Source organism: Notamacropus eugenii, chromosome 1 (assembly GCF_028372415.1).
Source record: "Notamacropus eugenii isolate mMacEug1 chromosome 1, mMacEug1.pri_v2, whole genome shotgun sequence".
Lineage (NCBI taxonomy): Eukaryota > Metazoa > Chordata > Mammalia > Diprotodontia > Macropodidae > Notamacropus > Notamacropus eugenii.
In genome coordinates, this window is record NC_092872.1 from 423,702,587 (window position 1) to 423,715,352 (window position 12,766).

Sequence of the window (12,766 nt, forward strand, 5' to 3'; positions counted from 1 at the left end):
AAAATGAGGAGAGGTTTCTAAAAACCATCTCTGTAACACTCAACTGACCCTCTGAAAGCTAATAATAATAAAGAAGATATCAGTTATGTCCAAGAGGTAAAGATGTGTTTTCATCACATCTGGGACCTCTGCTTTCAGAGCAGTCAGACTATGCAACATTCTGATCTATGAAACTTCCGGTTTTTAGCAACCCAGTATATTTCTTAACTTGACCATAATAATAGGAAAATAGTTAGGATAGATGTGTGAGAATCCTGACCTCTGTGACTGTGGATTGATCTCATCTGCAACAAAGGAAAGCTAGCCCATATCCTTACCACAAATGGCAATCATCTAAGAAAAGAACCAACAGTAAAATTTACCTAATCATCGAGGCAGCATTAAAGGCTTCATGGTAAAAGGAAAACAGCACTGATTTGGAGTCAGAGGACCTTCTTTCCAAACCTGACTCTTTTGCTTTCTACCTGTATGACCTTTGGCAAATCATTTAACTTCTATAAAGATCTCTGGGTTTTTGTTGTTGTTTTTAATCTAGAAAATGGCAAGTTTGGCTTAAATAATATCTAATGGTCCATTATAAGGACTGTATAATTTGGATTAATAGTAATCCAAAGTGGTTCATTCCAGTTCTAAATCTGTGATCCCATGACAGGCACAGTGTATGGGGTAATAAGCATGGTAATACAGAAAACTTATTTCAAGGAGGAAAATTCAGCCTTTTTGGTATTATTGAAACTTGGTGGTGAGGAACTTGTGACTGAAATATGCCTCTAGAAGGGTATACTACATTAAAAAGGAAAAAATAGATTAAAGGTCATGGACAGAATATCTCTGTACATTAAACATATGTGCACATGTACACACACACACACATACATACTCATACTCATATGAAGATATCCAGAAAATGGAGGTAGGAAGTATGATAGAGAATATTTGGGAAAAGATCAATGGAAGAAGATAACATTATAGGAATATATTTCAAATCACATTGATAAGAGGAATTGGATGAGGAATTCAGGAAGTAAGCATGACAGAGAAATAATGGAAGACTTCAGTTATCTAAGTATTTGCTGGGGTTCTTTGGCCAAAAAGCAGAGTAGGTAACAAGACAGTGGGCAAAGGGCAAAGGAAATTCCCATTCTGGACTGATTTTGACCATTAAGGAGGGACTGACTGCTGAAGATGAGAAACTGGGAATCTTGGGGGAGGGAGGAACATGATTACAATTTGTAATTACATCTTAATTTGTGATTACATCTTGTAGTTTGTGCTTCAGAAACAAAGGAATGGTGACCATAATCTGATGCATCCCATTTTTAAAAAAAAAATCTTCTCTAAGAGACTTTTTCTAACCACACTACTCACACTTAGTGCTTTCCCTCTGGAATTGCCTCCATTTATCCTATTCATGCTGTAGCTATACTATAGCTATATCTATATTTATCTATATAGAAAGATAACATATGTGTAGATGCGTTTGTATATATTATATAGAGATCTATATATTGTTTTATGCAATATATAACATGCAGCAATCTATAATATGGAGATCTGTAGGATACAGATCTTTATATATTATTGTTTGCTTTATCTTTCCATGGTTTATAGAGATATATCTATTTATAATGTATAGATAGATAAATGACCTATATATCTCTGGCTAGATATAGATGATAGATACATAATATAGTATCTATCTTTGTATTTTTGTTGTTCGTTCATTTCAGTTTTGTCAAACTCTTTGACCCCATTTGGAGTTTTCTCATCAAAGCTACTAGAATGATTTGCCTTTCCTTCTCTGGCTCATTTTACAGATTAGGAAACTGAGGCAAGCAGGGTTAAGTGACTTGCCTATGGTAAGGTTACTAGCCCATAGCTAGTAAGTGTCTAAAGTCAAATTTGAACTCAGGGATGAATCTTCCTGACTTCAGGTCACCGTGCCACCTAGCTACCCTCTATCTATACTTAAATATAGATAATAAATACACAATATATTATAGATATATTATCCACTTATACATAAATATAAACATACTATAAATGGACGTAATTCTAGAAAGAAGGCCCTGGGTTGGGGATGGGGATAGGAAAGCATATATATATATGCATATGTTTGTTATATGTCACTGTTGTTTGCTTATTGTCTCCCTCATTAGAGTGTGAGCTCCTTTAGGGCAAAGTTGATGTTTTTACCTTCCTTTATTGCATCTCCAATGATTAGCACTTAGTAAGCATTTAATAAATGCTGAGTGATTGATTTGGGGACTGTATAGTTGAAATATTTCAGAGAAAGAATAAGTAGAATTCCATGGCCTACAACTCCACAGGACAAGTCATCCTAAAAGGAATGGGAAATTCTTCAGAATGAAATTCTGAAGACACGAAGTATAACCATTCCAGTGACAGAACAGGAGCTATCTAAAATAGACCTGTTTAGATATACAGTTCAGATTTAAACTTACTCGTCAACTTATAATTTAAAAGACATACATACAGAAGATAATGGAGGATGTCTTTTAAAAACCATGGCAGAAAAAAAATGAAAGTAAGATAGGAAAGAACATCAATGAAATATATTTTAAATATCTGAACAAGAGCAAAAAGAAGGTCAAAAGGGGAACATAGATAAGCAAGATAGTGTTAGCTCTCCACAATAGTACTGTAGTATTTAATGTAGTACTGTGGTATAGTATTTAATACTGTAGTATCTAATTTAATACATACTTTAGAAACAATCTATAAATGATATAGTCATGACTTCATATGCATCTTTCTATATTCTTTATATATGGAAATGCTCATGTTTGCTAAATTCATAATAAAAAAGAAATTATTTTTACAAGGAAAAATTTGTGAATTTTTGGGAAATGGTGACTACTGAGTTGTCATGTATAGATTATACTAGACTAATTTGATTTTCTTCTTTTGATGGGTTTACTTTACTGGTAAATGAAGGGAAATGCTGCAGACATAGTTTACCTAGTTTTTCGCAAAGCATTTTACAAAGTTCCTCATGTTATTCTAGTTGACCAGATGTAGAGATATCAGCTAGATGAAGATAGTACAGGTAAGTGGATTTGCAAATTGCTAAATGACTGGACCCAAATAGTTGTTAATTGATCAACTATAGCTCCAAAGGAAAGAGTCCCTGAAAGAGTACTCCTAAGGTTGTTTTATCTGTCCTTGGGCCTGTGTTTTTCAATAATTTTATCAGCATAGGTGGCATGTTTTTCAGATGCAGGTGACATAAAACTCAGAGACCTAACCAACACATTGGTTGATAGATGCAGAATCCCAAAAGATCTGGATAGCTTAGAACTTTTGACCAAATATAATGAGATTAAATGTAATAGGAGTTAATATCAATTCCTACATGTGAATTCAAAAAATTAACTTCACAAGTAGATGAGGGAATGTGTGACAAGACAGTTCTGAAAAAGATCTAGCAGTACTAGTGAAAGGTAAGCTCAATATGACTTAATAGTTTCATATGGCAGTCAACAAAAGCTATGATCTTTAGCTATATTAAGAGATGTGCATTATCTAGGATTATCTCAGACCATATCTGGAATATTGTGGTTGGTTTGGGGTACCATGTTTTAGGGAAGACACTGATAAGATGAAGTCTGTCCAGAGGAGGGAGATAAGGATAGTGAAGGGACTCCAGATCATGTAATAGAAGAACCTCTTGAAGAAACAAGGCATTTTTTCCCCCTGAAGAAGATGAGATTTAATAGTAACATGATTGCTATCTATAAGCATCTATACAGTTGTCATGTTAAAGGAAAATTAGATTCTGTTATTTAATATTGTATTAGAAATGTTGGCTATAGCAATGAGAAGAAGAAGAAGAAATTAAAGGACTTAGAATAGGCAGTGAGGAAACCAAACTATCACTCTTTGCAGATGATATGATGTTATACTTAAAATATTCCAGAGAGACCTCTGGTAATGGAATAAGCAGCAAATTGCCATCTCTCTCCCATTTTCACCTCTAAATAACCATAATATAGTTTCCCCAAACAAATCCTGGAGCAGCAGAACAGCAAAAAAATAGGGTTAAACAATCTTTGAGCCCAAGAAACCTGATAGAAAGGTCTGTCTCAGGTAGAAAAGGAGCACAGTCCAGGACAGAAAGCATCCCAGCAAGCCAAAAACAAGTCCCACCTCAGCAAACCAGTGGGAAATTCTGAGCCCCAGTGCAGTGAAACAGGTAAATGCTAACACCAGGTAAATCCCACCACATACCTCTGCATAGCCAGGGGAATGGGCAGACTCCAGCTCGGAAAATCACCACGTGTTTCACTATAGCCCCAGGTAAACAGGCAGCCTCCAGGAACTAGACCTCTATGTGATTCATTGCAGCCATAGGCAAATATGCAGCCTCCAGCCAACCAGCCACCATGTGCTTCAGTGTATCCCCAGTGTACAGAAACACCCCATCAGCCTCAGCACACCACAGAGACCAGCACTAGGACCCCAGGTCAGCAATAGGTAAGCACAAGATCCCCTACAGACTCCAGCAGCACCAGCCCTATCCCATCAGCACAGCACTAGAAACAGGGGTCCCCTATGGGCCTCAGGGCAACATCAGTACAGCACCAGGAAAATAGCCAGGGCCTGCAGTCCCTGGCATGAGAGGTCTGAGGCAGTGCCTCTTCTACTCAGAGTGGAGCTCAAATTTTAAAAAAGAGAAAGAAAAGAAAAAAGGTCCAGAAAGTGAGCAAAAACCAACAAAAAAAGAATCTGACTATAGAAAGGTATTACTAACAAAACACAAATGCAGAAGAGAATAATGTCAAAATATACCTATGGTCAAAATGTGAGAGAAAAGTGGGAAGTGGTCTCAAGCCCAGAGAGAACTAATGGAAGAACTCAAAAAAGAACTTAGATAGCATATAAGAGAGGTAGAAGAAAAATTGGGAAAAGAATTGAGAGTGATGTAAGAGAATTATGAAAAAAAGAATCAACAGCTTAGAGAAAGAAAAGAACTCCTTAAAAAGTAGAATTGGTCAAATGGAAGAGGAGATATATAAAACTAATGAAGAAAACATCTCCTTAAGAAGTATAATTGGCCAAATAGAAAAGAAAGTATAAGGGATAATTAAGGAAAACAATTCAAAATTAGAATTGGTTAGGTGGAAGCTAATAACTCTGTGATATCAAGAGTCAAATACAAAAAAAATGAAAAAATGAGCAAAAATGTAAAAAAATTTATAGGAAAAACAACTAACCTGGAAAATAGCTCCAGGAGAGACAATATCAGAATCATTTGATTATTTGAAAGTCATGATCAAAAGGAGGACCTAGACAGCATCTTTCAGGAAATTATCCAAGAAAACTGCCCTGATATCCTGGAACCAGGGGGCAAAATAGTCATTGAAGAATCCACTGCTCAGGAAAGAGATCCCAAACTAAAAAGTCCAAGGAATATTAAAGCCAAATTCAGAACTATCAGTCAAGAAAAAAATACTGCAAGTGACCAGAAAGAAACAATTCAAATATCAGAGAGCCACAGGAAAAATTACATGGGACTTAGCAGCTGCAGCATTAAAAAATTGGAGATCATGGATCAAGATATCTCAGAAGTCAAAGGAGCTAGAACTACAACCAAGAATCACTTAACTGGCAAAATTAAGCATAATACTTCAAGGAAGGAAATGGTCATTCAATGAAATAGAAGATTTTCAAGTTTTCATAAGGAGAAGACCAGAATTAAACCAAAAAATTGATCTCCAATATCAAGACCCAAGAGAAGCATAAACTGATAAAAAGGGGAAAGAAAACACAAGGAATTCAGTAGAGCTAAACTGTTTACATCCCTGCATGTGAAGATGATAATTGTAATTCTTAAAAAAATGTATTACTGATAGTTCAGTTAGAAGGAATATACATAGACAGAGGGTAGGGGTATAAGATGAATTTGAGGGAATGACAAAAAATAAGGGATGAGAAAGAAGAGTCCACTGGGTGCAAAAGGAAGGGAGAGATAGAATGGTGTAAATTTTTTCATGTGAAGAGGTGCAAAAGACCTATTAAAGTGAAAGGGAAAATGGGAGAATGGGTGGTGGGCATCGCTTGAACCTTACTCTCATCGGTATTGGCTCAAAGAGGAAATCATATATGCAATCAGTTGCATATAGACATCTATCTTACAGGGAAGTAGGAGGGCAAGAAATTAAGTAAATGGGAGTACTGACAGAAGGGAGGGCACATTGGGGGAGGTAGTAGAAGCACACCATTGGTGAGGAGGGAAAGGATGAAAGAAGAGAGGACAAACAGGAGGAAAAATAGGGTAGAGGGAAATATATAGTAATCATAACTGTGAGTGTCAACGAGATGAACTCTCCCATAAAACAAGCAGATAGCAGAGTGGACCAAAAATTAGAGTCTTAAAATATATTGTTTACAAGAAACGCATTTGAAGCAAAAAATACAGAATAAAGGTAAGGGACTAGAGGAGAATCTATTATCCTTTGATGGAAGTAAAAGAAAGCAAGGGTAGCAATCCTGATCTCAGACAAAATAAAAGCAAAAATAGGCCTAATTAAAAGAAATAAGGAAGGAAACTACATCTTGCTAAAAGACAATGAAACAATATCTGTATTAAACATATATGTGCTAAGTGGTAGAGCATTCAAGTTCTTTTTTTATGTTTATTTATTTTTAGTTTTCAACATTCATTTCCACAAAATTTTGAGTTCCAAATTTTCCCCCCATCTCTCCCCTTCCCCACCCCAAAATACAGTGCATTCTGATTACCCCTTCCTCTAATCTGCCCTCCCTTCTATCACACCCCTCCCTTCCCTTATCGCTATCTCCTCTCTTTTCTTGTAGGGCAAGATAGATTTCTATACCCCATTACCTTTATTTCTTATTTCCCAGTTGCATGCAAAAACAATTCTCAACATTTGTTCCTATAACTTTGAGTTCCAACTTCTCTCCCTTTCTCCTTCCACACCCATCCCCACTGAGAATGCAAGCAATTTAATATAGGCTGTATATATGTAATTTTGCAAAAGACTAATGTAATAGTCAAGTTGTGTAATACTAACTATATTTCCCTCCATCCTATCCTGTCCCCCCCATTTATTTTATTCTCTCTTTGACCTTGTCCCTCTCCAAAAGTGTTTACTTCTAATTACTCCATTCTCTCATTTGCCCTCCTTTCTATCATCCCCCCACCCCACTTCTTCCCTTCTCCCCTACTTACCTGTAGTGTAAGATAGATTTTCATACCAAATCAAGTGTGCACATTATTCCCTCCTTAAGCCAAATGTGATGAGAGTTAGCTTCACTTTTTCCCTCTTACCTCCCCCCTTTACCTCTCCATTGAAAAAACTTTTTCTTGCCTCTTTCATGAGAGAACCTTCCCCATTCCATTTTTCCCTTTTTCCTCCCAATATATACCCCTCTCACCCTTAATTTTTTTTTTTAGATATCATCCCTTCCTATTCAACTCACCCTGTACCCTCTGTATGTGTGTGTGTGTGTGTGTATAATCCCTCCAACTACCCAAATACAGAGAAAAGTTTCAAGAGTTACAAATATTATCTTTCCGTGTAGGAATGTAAACAGTTCAACTTTAGTAAGTCCCTTATGATTTCTCTTTCCTGTTTACCTTTTCATGCTTCTCTTCATTCTTGTGTTTGAAAGTCAAATTTTCTATTCAGCGCTGGTCTTTTCATCAAGAAGGCCTGAAAGTCCCCTATTTCATTGAATGATCATTTTTTTCCCCTGAAGTATTATACTCAGTTTTGTTGGGTAGGTGATTCTTGGTTTTAATCCTAGTTCCTTTGACTTCTGAAATATCACGTTCCAAGCCCTATGATCCCTTAATGTAGAAGCTGCTAGATCTTGTGTTATCCTGATTGTATTTCCACAGTACTCAAATTATTTCTTTCTAGCTGCTTGCAATATTTCCTCCTTGACCTGGGAACTCTGGAATTTGGCTACAATATTCCTAGGAGTTTCTCTTTTCATATCTTTTTCAGGAGGTGATTGGTGGATTCTTTCAATTTTTATTTTACCCTCTGGTTCTAGAATATCAGGGCAGTTTTCCTTAATAATTTCATGAAAGATGATATCTAGGTTTTTTTTTTTTTTGATCCTGGCTTTCAGGTAGTTCCATAATTTTTAAATTGTCTCTCCTGGATCTATTTTCCAGGTTAGTTGTTTTTCCAATGAGATCTTTCACATTTTCTTCTATTTTTTTCATTCTTTTGGTTTTGTTTTGTGATTTTTTGGTTTATCATAAAGTCATTAGCCTCCATCTGTTCCATTCTAATTTTTAAAGAACTATTTTCTTCAGTGAGCTTTTGAAACTCCTTTTTCATTTGACTAATTCTGCTTTTTAAAGCATTCTTCTCCTCCTTGGCTTTTTGAACCTCCTTTGCTAGTTGAGTTAGCCTATTTTTAAAGGTGTTATTTTCTTCAACATGTTTTTGGGTCTCCTTTAGCAAGCTGTTGACTCTCTTTTCATGATTTTCTTGCATTGCTCTTATTTCTCTTCCCAGTTTTTCCTCCACCTCTCTTACTTGATTTTCAAAATCTTTTTGAGCTCTTCCATGGCCTGAGGCTATTGCATATTTATTTTGGAGCTTTTGGATGCAGAAGCTTTGACTTTTAGGTCTTCCTATGATGGTATGCATTGTTCTTCCTCATCTGAAAGGATGGGAGAAGATACCTGTTCACCAAGAAAGTAACCTCCTATAGTCTTATTTTTTTCTCTTTTTTGAGCATTTTCCCAGCCAGTTACTTGACTTTTGAGTCCTTTGTCTAGAGGAGGGTATACTCTGGGGACCTGTAAGTTCTCATTTCCTCCAATGTGGCACAATCAAGGAAGAGGAATTTACTCCTGTCCTGGCCTGTGCTTTGGTCTGGGAACAACCACAGGCACTCTTCTTCCCAGGATCTGCCAGTAGGATTCCCTCTCCAGAGCCTCCACCAGTTCCACCAGCCAGTGCTCCTCATCACCCCAGGACCACCACTCAGAGCCGAGACTCAGATTAGCTGCTAAATTCCCCAGGATCTTTCAGCTGAGAGCTCCAAAAACAGACACTGTCACTGCAGTGGCTGCTGCTGGCAGGGCCAGACTGCGTTCCCTTCTCCCCCCATTGAAAGAGCTTTCTCACTGACCTTTGAAGCTGTGTTTGGTATTTGTGGGTTGAGCAATGTGGGAACTGCTGCTGCTGCTGGTGGTGGCCTGAAGCCTGCTCTGGTCCTGTCCCTGCCGCCCTGCGTGGCCTGTGCTCTGCTCTGTACCCGGTGTGATAGACCTTTCCTGTTGGCCTTGCAGGCAGTCTTGGGCTGGAAATCTCTTTCAGTCTGTCATTTTGTGGCTTCTGCTGCTCTAGAATTTGTTTAAAGTCATTTTTAACAGGTATTTTATGGGCTTTGCAGGGGAGCTTCTACAGGCTTGTCCTTCTACTCCATGTTGGCTCTGTCTCTAGCGTTCAAATTCTTAAAGGAGAAATTAAGTGAGTTACAGGCATTATGAAATGTAAAATAGATAATTTTGATTGCATTAAAAAGTTTTGGTACAAACAAAAGCAATGCAACCAAGATTAGAAGGAAACTATGTATAACCCATCATGTCATATCATATACCAAGATAAGGTCAAAATGGGTACATGATTTACATCTAAATGATGATACCATAAGAAAATTAAGACAGCATGAAATAGTTTATCTGTCAGATTTATGAATAAGGCAAGAATTTAGTACCAAAGAAGATATAGAGAGCATTACAGAATGTAAAATCAATCATTTTGATTACATGAAATACAAAAAGTTTTTGCACAGATAAAACCAATGTAACCAAAATTATAAGGAAAGTAGAGAACTGGGGAGAAGGGGAAATATCTCTGATAAAGGTCTTATTTCTCAAATACATAGAGAACTGAGTAAAACTTATAAAAAGTCATTCCAGAGCTAATAAATGGCTTCAAAGGATTTGAAGAGGCAGTTTTCAGATTAAGAAATCAAAGCTATCTATAGTCATATGAAAAAATGTTCTAAATATCCATTGGCTAGAGAAATGCAAATTAAAGCAATTCTGAGGTACCACCTCATACCTGTCCAATTTACTAATAATTAGACAAAAAAGAAAAATGTTGGATATTGGAGGGGTTGTGGGAAAACTGAGACAGTAATACACTGTTGGTAGAGTTGTAAACCGATCCTGCCATTCTGGAGAGCAAATTACAACTGTGCCCAAAGGGCTATAAAACTGTGCATACCCTTTGATCCAGTACTAACACAGTTAGGTCTGTATCCCAAAGACATCCAAAAAAGGGGAAAGGACCTATTTGTAAAAAAAATATTTATAGCAGCTCTTTTTGTCGTGACTAAGAATTAAAAATTGAAGGGATGCCCACCAGTTGGGGAATGGCTAAACAAGTTGTGGTATAAGATTGTAATGGAATATTATTGTGCTGTAAGAAATGATGAGCAGGCAGATTTCAGAAAAATCTGGAAAGACTTAAATGAACTGATGCATAGTGAAGTAAATAGAACCAGGAGGACACTGTACACAGTAACAGCAATATTGCTCGATGAACTGTGGATGATTTATCTATTCTTAGCAATACAGTGATCCAAGATGATCCCTAGGAACTAGTGATGAAGCATACTCTTCACTTCCAGAGAAAGAACTGATATAGTTTGATTATAGACTGAAACATGTTATTTTTCATTTTCTTTCATTTTTTCTTTTATTTTAGTCTTCTTATACAAAATGAGTAATATGGAAATGTTTTACATAATTGCACATGTTTAATAACCTATATTTGGTTGCTTGCCATCTCAAGGAGGGGAAAGAGGGAGAAATAAGATTTAGAACTCAAATCTTTAAGTAAAAATGTAAAAAAAGAGGAGAGGAAGGGGAATTAGACTTGTTCTGTTTGTCCTAGAAGGTTAGATGGAAGATATAGAAATGAACCTTTAGGCTTGCTTTATGGGAATCCTTTCCTATTGAAGTAATTCACAAGTGGGAGGAGATTGGTTTCCTTTCATCTCTCTTCAGTACCTACTTTGTGAGTCAAGGATTCTGGGGCAGCAAAGACAGAAAGGAAACAATACTTACCCTCAAGGAGCTTACATCCTATTGGTAAAATACAGCACACGGAGAGATAAGTAAATATAAAGCATATACAAAGTAATTTCAAGAGGGAGAGAGGAGTAGCAACTTGGTGAATCAAATTGGAATGATCTCTAGGAGATGACACCTCATTTGTGCTTAGAAGGAAGCTAGGGATCCTAGGAAGCAGAAGAGAAAGAAGGAGTTCACTCCAGACATAAGGCTACTACCTCTGCAAATAAATGGAGATCAGAACTTTTTATGGGGGAAAAACTAGCAGGTCAGTTTGAGTGGAATGGAGAGTTTGTAAAGAAGAAAAAGGTAGGTGGAAACCTTATTATGGAGGACTTTAAATTTTATATTTTTATCCTGAAGCAATGAGGAGCTACTGAAGATTTTTGATTAGGGAAATCACATAGTCATATCATTGTTTTGGATATATGATTTTTGCATGTGTATGAAGGATAGATTATTTGGAGAGAAAAGACTACAAAAGACTAATTAGAAGGCTATTAGAATAGTTTAGGTGAGGGCCTGGGAAGAAGGGAATTAATCAATGTAGAAGATGTTATGGAGATCAAATTGAAAAGACTTGGCAAATGTAAGTTAGGTGACCGCTTCTTGAGTATGTTTTAGAGGTGATTCTTGGTTAGATAGAGGTTGGATTAGATGGAGTTCCCTCCCAATTTTTAGATGCAGTGAATTTGTGACTTGGAGCTAGTCTCACATAGACCAAGATCAAAATATTCTCATGAAACTGAAGGCCTTCTCTATGGACAACAAAGTTATAAGAAAGGTCTCTTAGCATTTAACTTTGCCACCCTCAAAAAGGTCCCTCTTTGGGTTAACATAACCACAAAACTCTTATTCCTTATCCTTGTATTCCCTGTTCTGTGTTCATAACCCCTCTATTCTCTTAAATAGAAGACATCCTCTTCCACTTGGTCCAATATTTTGCTTCTTTTTTCCCCTTAAAATCAGAGATTGTCAGCTAGGGACCACCCTTTGACTTTCCAGTATCTTGGTGACCTATCCAGATGGGGTATTTTCATTCATAAGAAATAGTCACAGCCAGAATGTCCCAGGTTATGCTTCCACTTATCCATTCAGCATGTTTGTTTAAAACTGTATTTGGGAAACAGGGCTACATCACTTTCACCATACTGACTGTTTTGCAAGGTTTCTACTGAGAGCATAGATCTCATTAGTATCAAGGCCATAGTTAAAGACTGTGTACATATTGCTAGAAAATTTAGAGGGATACATTCATTCACTTATTATCTCATAGGGAACCTCATTTTTTTTTTTACCAAAAAAAATTGGAAGCCTGTCAGTTATCACTAAAGACATACCTGTGGACATAGGTCTTTAAGCAACCTAATGGTTTCCCTGACTAGTTCTTTAGTGACTTTCAAACATAAAATGTATGCTTGCCAAAAAGACTATTTTATGGAGAACTCATACAGGGCAAGAATTCATGTGGTGTTCAGAAGAAATGATGCAAGGGCACCCTCAAGGTCTCTCTTAAGAACTTTGGAATTGATTGTTTGACATAGGGGACACTTGCACAGAACCGTTCATCATGGTGTGCTTACATCAGAGAAGGTGCTCTGCTCTATGAGCAAAGCATAATTAAAATAGTTCAAAAGAAACACAAGATGTGGAAATTTGGAGAATCCACCC

The 12,766-nt window shown here is 36.8% G+C and overlaps 1 protein-coding gene across 3 annotated transcripts in view; it reads left to right on the top strand.

Moving 5' to 3' along the window:
• The window catches only part of ZHX3 (zinc fingers and homeoboxes 3), a 157,957-nt gene that overhangs the window by 22,660 nt on the left and 122,531 nt on the right, over positions 1-12,766 (top strand). The window lies entirely within an intron of this gene.